The sequence below is a fragment of the Pollicipes pollicipes genome, unplaced genomic scaffold (genome assembly GCF_011947565.3).
Source record: "Pollicipes pollicipes isolate AB1234 unplaced genomic scaffold, Ppol_2.1 Scaffold_7231;HRSCAF=8579_pilon_pilon_pilon, whole genome shotgun sequence".
NCBI lineage: Eukaryota > Metazoa > Arthropoda > Thecostraca > Pollicipedomorpha > Pollicipedidae > Pollicipes > Pollicipes pollicipes.
In genome coordinates, this window is record NW_023597034.1 from 43,870,267 (window position 1) to 43,877,102 (window position 6,836).

The following is a 6,836-nucleotide window of genomic DNA, read 5'->3' on the forward strand; positions in this document are numbered from 1 at the left end:
TGGAGTTTGTCCGCCAATTGTTGGATCACCTGCGGTGATCCAAGATCCCTGATCACCTGCAGTGATCAGGAATCCTGTTGCGCCAGTGAGGGCTCCTGCGTCGATCCGGGGTCAACCGCGCTGTTCAATGGCCTCCCGCGCGGTTTAATGGCCTCCCGCGCCAGGGAGGGGACCAAGGTGTTACGATGTATCCTTCTGGGGAACTCCGGATCGATCCCGCCCCCGTGTCGCTAAAATGGCAGCCGGAAGGTACCCCGTGCTGGGATTGAATGGCCCTTCAGCCCTTGACCGGCAGCGATAATATGCACGTAGTGCTCACTTCTCAAGCGGGTTCTATTTCTCGAGAAAGGCAAGGGTCTCATAAGTGTTGAATAGAGAAGGTCGAAACGAGTTTATAACTCAAAAAGGTCGACCCATGTCTGCCCGGGAACGTTCATTCTTGTGAACAATCGGCTAGTCAAACAAATGACATCAAAAAGTTTTCAGCCTGCCTGCTCGCAATCTCCGGAGCGCTAACAGCGATGGCTGGGGTTCCACTTTCCGTCAGACCGAACGACGTTGGCCAATGCAAGTAGCACCACAGGGCGGACGCCATAATCGCAAGAACGACCGTCGTAAAATAATGCTTCCAAAAGGTCTTTCAACATCAAACCGTGCCGTACAAAGACAATACTGATGCTGGGCCGCATTTTTATATGATTTTGAAGTCGATCTTTGGACGTGTAAGCAGTCGCCGCAACACGAAAAATGGACCCTCTTCCTTTAAACTTCCAGGTCTGCCACCAGACTTTCGTCCGGCTGTTGGCCACCGCTTAGTGTTGTGGGACAGACCCCGGGCAGCCCACAAAGACTGCAACACCGGGAGTCGAGGTTTTTGTTGCCAATATTTCCGAGTATGCATGTTTTAAATTAAGCTACATAATTTTTTCAATAATCAATTCCGACTGAATGTCGAACATTTCCAGGCAGACATGAGTTGGTCATGGTAATAAAAAAGCGTACCCATTTCGATCTAAAATCTACGCTCACCGGGCGCTCAATATCTCTGTAGAACTCGGATCAAAACTCTGGAAAAACTTCTGAGTTCTGTCAGTTAAGAAAGGGTTCACTGGACCATTGTAAAATAAAGAACACCGGCGAGTTATTCCATGTAGTCGCTTAACGCCTGATTTCTGCAGTGAATGCACCTCAAAATTCGAGCAGATTTGATTTCGGAGTAGCTCCTGGCTTCTGTCCCAGTTATAGAAGACAAAACTAATAATAAAACAGAGAGAACCGTGGCCCTCATTATCAAGTAAACCATAGCCGACCATATTTGTGGGGGGGGGGGGGGGGGGCTTTCGCCACCAGAGGCCCCTTCTCAACACTGCCCCCCCCCCCTTCCCTGCGAAGGTTTTGGCTGCGTCCCTGCATAAGGCAACGGACCTTTTTCGCGTTGAGAGGAAGCCATTGGAATGATATCCATTTGGATTATTTCTTTCCAGTCAGTGCCCACAGGGCCGATGTTAAATTTTTGGAAAGTTAGGGATCTCAGCCCTTGCCCCATCCCCAGTCCCTGTGTTCCACGGTGATGCAGCATAAGAAGCAGGAGGAATTTGCATGACATTGACCATTTACGAGGACGCTAGTTTTTAAATGCATGACGTCCCATCAATTTATATTTCATTCATGCGTCGTGAGGTTGTGATGGTTTGCGACCTCGCCCCTCTTAACAAAAATTGGTGGATCCGCCCTTGGACGCATCAGCTTCAAATAGGAGCCACTCCTTAAAACAGGTTTGGAACGAACTAAATATCATTAAATTTTTATTTTGACATCAAGGGATCAAGGTTTGGGGCTAGCTTCAGCTTTATTGGCTCAGTCCACAAGTGATTTGATAAAATGACGCCCAGGGCACTAAGCCTGGTCACTCATAATCGTCGTAAATCTTGGTATGACCGGACATAATTTGACCGAAACGAGAATACCGCCACGGGCAGTGAATTTTGGCCTAAAATCAATCGACCCTGATCTAGGTACACTTAAAGCCTATCCTGACATATTACAGGAATATGGAGACTTCGATCAACCCCTGGGCCTGGCTCGTTGTGGCCCAATAACTGGCTCGATATCTGTCCCTGAGCCGGCAGACCGCCGGTGGTCCTGATCCTAAGTCTAACTGAGCGCCAAACCTTTCCGACGATTTGATCACTGACTTCTGGGTAGAAGTTACGGCCACTCAGACGGTGATCGCGGGGGGGGGGGACAAATAGAAGAAAACGCCGTTATTTTGAGCCCACAGCAAAGCAGTGAGACAAACGCCAGTCAGACGCACCAGGATGGCAAGCATCGAAGAGACCTGCCAGCTGACGAACGATTTTTCTGCCCTATTCACAGCTGACAAATTGTGCGTGAATATGGGACCTTTGGTCTCCTCTGACTGCTGCCTGTAAGGTTTCTAAAGCTTGTGACCCGTGTGTTCCTTGTGATAGTTAGCATCCTTTGCAAAAATGATCGCAACTGCTTATCCATTCTTATGTTGCTGTGGTCCCCATTTATCGTTTCTTGCCATCAGGTGGCATGCGTGCTTTTCAATTGCGCCCTTAATGGGCAGTGTCCTGCGATCGTCTACCATTTACTTGGTCGTATCTTGCATACTTTTTCCCAGAGCCTTATGCGTTCCAGGACCATTCCACTAACTTTGACCTCTGTTTTTGGGTCCCATCAACTAGCTTAGTGAAATGAGTTCTTAATCACGTGGTGCCCCCCTCCCCCCCTGCCGCCGATGGGATCCTTCACCACACCCATGGGCATTCACTTGTCTCCATGGTCCTTCCTCATCGCGGCGCCTCTTTCCCGTCGTAGTGCTGAGCCATCGATCCCTCATCGACCATCCCGAGCTGGCTGAAGGTCTCCTGAATCCCGCGGCTGTGCGGGAGACGGCCGCGAGCCGGCGCGGCGGCGGGGAGCGAGCCGGGCCGGCCTGCTGCACCGCCGCCGCCGCCGCCGCCGCCGCCGGGCGGGGCGGGGCGCGGCTACCGGCCGGCCCGCCAGCCCAGGGGCTGTGACGCCGGCGTCGGGTCGATACGGGCTCAGCGGCAGACAGCGCCGCCCGGCACACGCCGTCGGCCAGCGGTCACCGGCCGGCACGGCGGCACCGGCCCGGACTCGGACAGCGCGGCGCGCCACCGGCCCGGCCAGAGACCACGGCAGCGGCCGCCGAGCCGGCCGGCAGTCGCACTGTGGCCACAAAAACGCAGCGACAGTTTAAAACGAACGGACAAGAAACCGACGTCATCCCATATGAAATATCTCAAAACGATGGCCTCACCCAGTTTCAAACGTTAGAAAGGATGACGGTATAAGAATATGACACGATACTGTGGCGTACACATTTCGAGATCCAACAGTATTTGTTTACTCCGGACCTGTCCACGCCCACCACCCTTGCGGAGGGTGGTGCGTATGGTCCACACTCCGCAAAGGAATATGAACCACCCGCGGCGCCATTTTCCTGATGGTCAGGCGGCATTGGCGAGGCCTGCTGTGAGCCAGACCACGGTGCTAATGGCGCATGGTAACGGCAGTTGCGTGTGTGGCCACCTCTCGATAATTATCTCGAGACTGCTATATTTGACAAAACTGTGACCCCGAATGCTGTCTCGGGAATGGCACACCGGTGACAGGCCCGGTGTTACGGGTGACCCGGGATGGTCCAGCAGCATCCTAATCTCATCGTCCTGATCTCGGCTAATGAAAATTGTCTAAGGAAGCCGAAAAACCTCCGACTTATCGAGCTCTCTGCGACTCGTCTACGCCAAGTTGGTCCCATGGGTGCAACTCCAGCACTCATGAACCTCCTGGCCCAGACTAGCAAGTGGGCGTCACGAGGGTGCAAGTCAAATGAAGCCACACCGGTTTGGCAATCAGCCAAAGCCAGCGCTAAGCGGCCGGCCAGACGACATGGACAGCGGTATGCTGTCTTGCGTGCCTGGCTGACCCGGCCGGCTCCGACCGTCAGTCCAGCCCGGCCGGGCCGTTGCTTGGGGGAGACCGGCAGGCGGCAGCGCGTGCCAACACGGCCGGTGACCTACGATATGGGTCGTATCGGCCGCCTGGGGCCGGCAGCACGCCCGTGAGGCCTTGCCAAAAAATCGACTTGCGCGATCCCGCTGCTAGTTCTCCGTTCGATAAACAGATGTCGCTAGTATAGAGCCCAAACGCCGCCGCCGACTCTTCGACGTCCTGTCGTCAGGCGTTGGTTGGGCGCTTGCGGTGACCAGCCCCCTGCGGCCTTCGACGTCGCCGACACTGTATGCCCAGCGTCAACGCTGGGCAGGCCGTGCTGGGGCCGCATGTGTCAGTGCGGGCAGCGGTCCTGCGCTGTCCTGGACGTCGCCGGGCTGGCACGACGTGGCCGAAGGGCAGGCGGCGCGGCTGGACCACCCGACCCGGCCGGCCGCCTATCACGCCGGCGAGGCGTCGATCGACCCGTATCGACCACTTGCCACTGCGGCATTCGCCGACCGACCGACCGGACTCCAAGCAGGGCTGCACCCGAGACCGTTCACCGGCGACCGTCAGAACGGCGCCGCGCCGCCTCTGACGGCCGCCAGGCACGGCCGGGTCGGGCGCCTCCCGGGCGTCTCTCGGTGACCCGGAGTGCTCTGATGTAGCGTGTTTAGATCAGTGCTTTTATCCAATTCATCGTCTTGCTTCACCGTGTTTTCGGATAGCTATACTAGTGACAATAGTAACTGATAGCCAGCTTGCAACATGCGTTCTACGGGAAACGCCACCGAAGTACTGAATACAAATGCACTTGGCGTGCATTTCGTCTTATCCTGGGACTGAGACGATTTTTGAAGTCGTGAATCTATACGATATTGCAGGCTTCTGTCCAGTGGAATCTGAATCGGGACGCCCGCTTGGATGATTGGATTGACCCACAAATTCTCGATAAATTCACAGATTGGACTGATGGGAATGAGGAATGTTCACGAACACTCCCGGCAGCCTCTGGCAAGTGCCCCCCCCCCCCCGCATCCCTGCATCGATGGAATACAACACAGCATCTCACGTGCCCTGGTTTCCCGGGCACCTCGGCGGCTGTTTCGGACCGTGGGGCAGTTCGCGCTGGATGTTTACGGCAAGGATTTCTGAACGTCTCATGGCCCCAATTTCTCGGGGCTTTGACGATCTTGAGATGTTCTGTCTTCTTGAGGCTCCCCACGGTCTGCTCGAGTCTGTCTGGCTTCATCTTGTATTTACGACCCATACCAGGAATTTGGCGGTGGGATTCGGATCTTAGAAAGTTTTGGACGGACTGGACTCTTCTGCTCTGACCATGCATAATGGCGTAAAACAGGAATGAACGGCCAGTAGCATATAGCCCTCGTCCTATGATTTTTCTGGGAGAACTCCGGAACAATTTTATTACGGCAGTAAAAAAAACTTGTATGCATCATAGGTAACTTTAAAGCTGCTCCCCCGACAGCCCACGACCAATAACCTGTTAACCGAGGCCATATTGGCGTCATTCTGCTCAACAGCGACAAAAAAACGCCCATTTCTCAAAATGATTGCAGTACGGTACCATCGTTCTCATGACAATTGCAGGTTCAGGTCATGAAAGGTCAGTCTAGGCAAAATGTTGACCTTTGTGGCCAGTTTGACTATTTTAAGGTCATGTGATTGAAAAGTTGATGACACAGTCCCTGACCTCTGAGTAACTAGCTCTTTCTGTGGGGAATGCTTTAATCTTTGTAAGTTAAAATTTGGCCGGCAATTTTTGGGTGATACGGAATTCCCCGTCCTTCGAGCCCACGTTTGACCTTGAAGGAGGACCTTGAGAGGTCAGGACTTTTTGGCGGGCGCTAGCTCTTTCTGTGGCAAATGTTCTGATCTTTGCAAGTTAAAATTCGGCCGGTAATTTTTGGCTGATATTAAGTTTCCTGTCCTTTGAGCCCGCGTTTGACCTCGAAGGGTGACCTTCAGAGGTCAGGAAGGACATTTTGACGGACACTTGCTCATTCTCTGGCGATTATTTTGATGCCTTTAAGTTCAACATCAACCGGTAATTTTTGGATGAAATGGAGTTCCCCGTCCTTTGAGCCCACGTTTGATCTTGAAGGGTGACCTTGAGAGGTGAGGACATTTTGACGTAGGCCAGCTCTTTCTGTGGCGAATGTTTTGATCTTTGTAAGTCAAGAATCGGCCGGCAATTTTGGGGTGATATGAGGTTTCCCGTCTTTGAGCCCGCGTTTGACCTTGAAGGGTGACCTTCAGAGGTCAGGACTTTTGGACCGATGCTAGCTCGTTCTCTGGTGATCATTTTGATGTCTTTAAGTTTAAAATCAGCCGGTAATTTTTGGGTGATATGGAGTTCCCCGTCGGTTGAGCCCACGTTTTACCTTGAAGGGTGACCTTGAGAGGGCAGGACGCCAGCAGCTCTTTCCGTGGTAAATGTTCTGATCTTTGTAAGTTAAAAATCGGCCGGTAATTTTTGGTTGATATGGAGCTTCCCGCCCTTTGAGGCCGCGTTTGACCTTGAAAGGTGACCTTGAGAGGTCAGGACTTTTTGACGGACGCCTAGCTCTTTCTGTGGTGGATGTTTTGATCTTTGTAAAATACAATTCGGCCGATAATTTTGGGTGATATGGAGTTCCCCGTCCTTTGAGCCCGTGTTTGACTTTGAAGGGTGACCTTGAGCGGTCAGGACTTTCGGATGGACGCTAGTTCTTTCTGTGTTGAATATTCTGATATTTGCAAGTTGATAATCGGGCGGTAATTTTTGGGTGAAATCGAGTTCCCCATCCTTTGACCCAGCTTTTGACTTTGAAGGTCACATGATATTG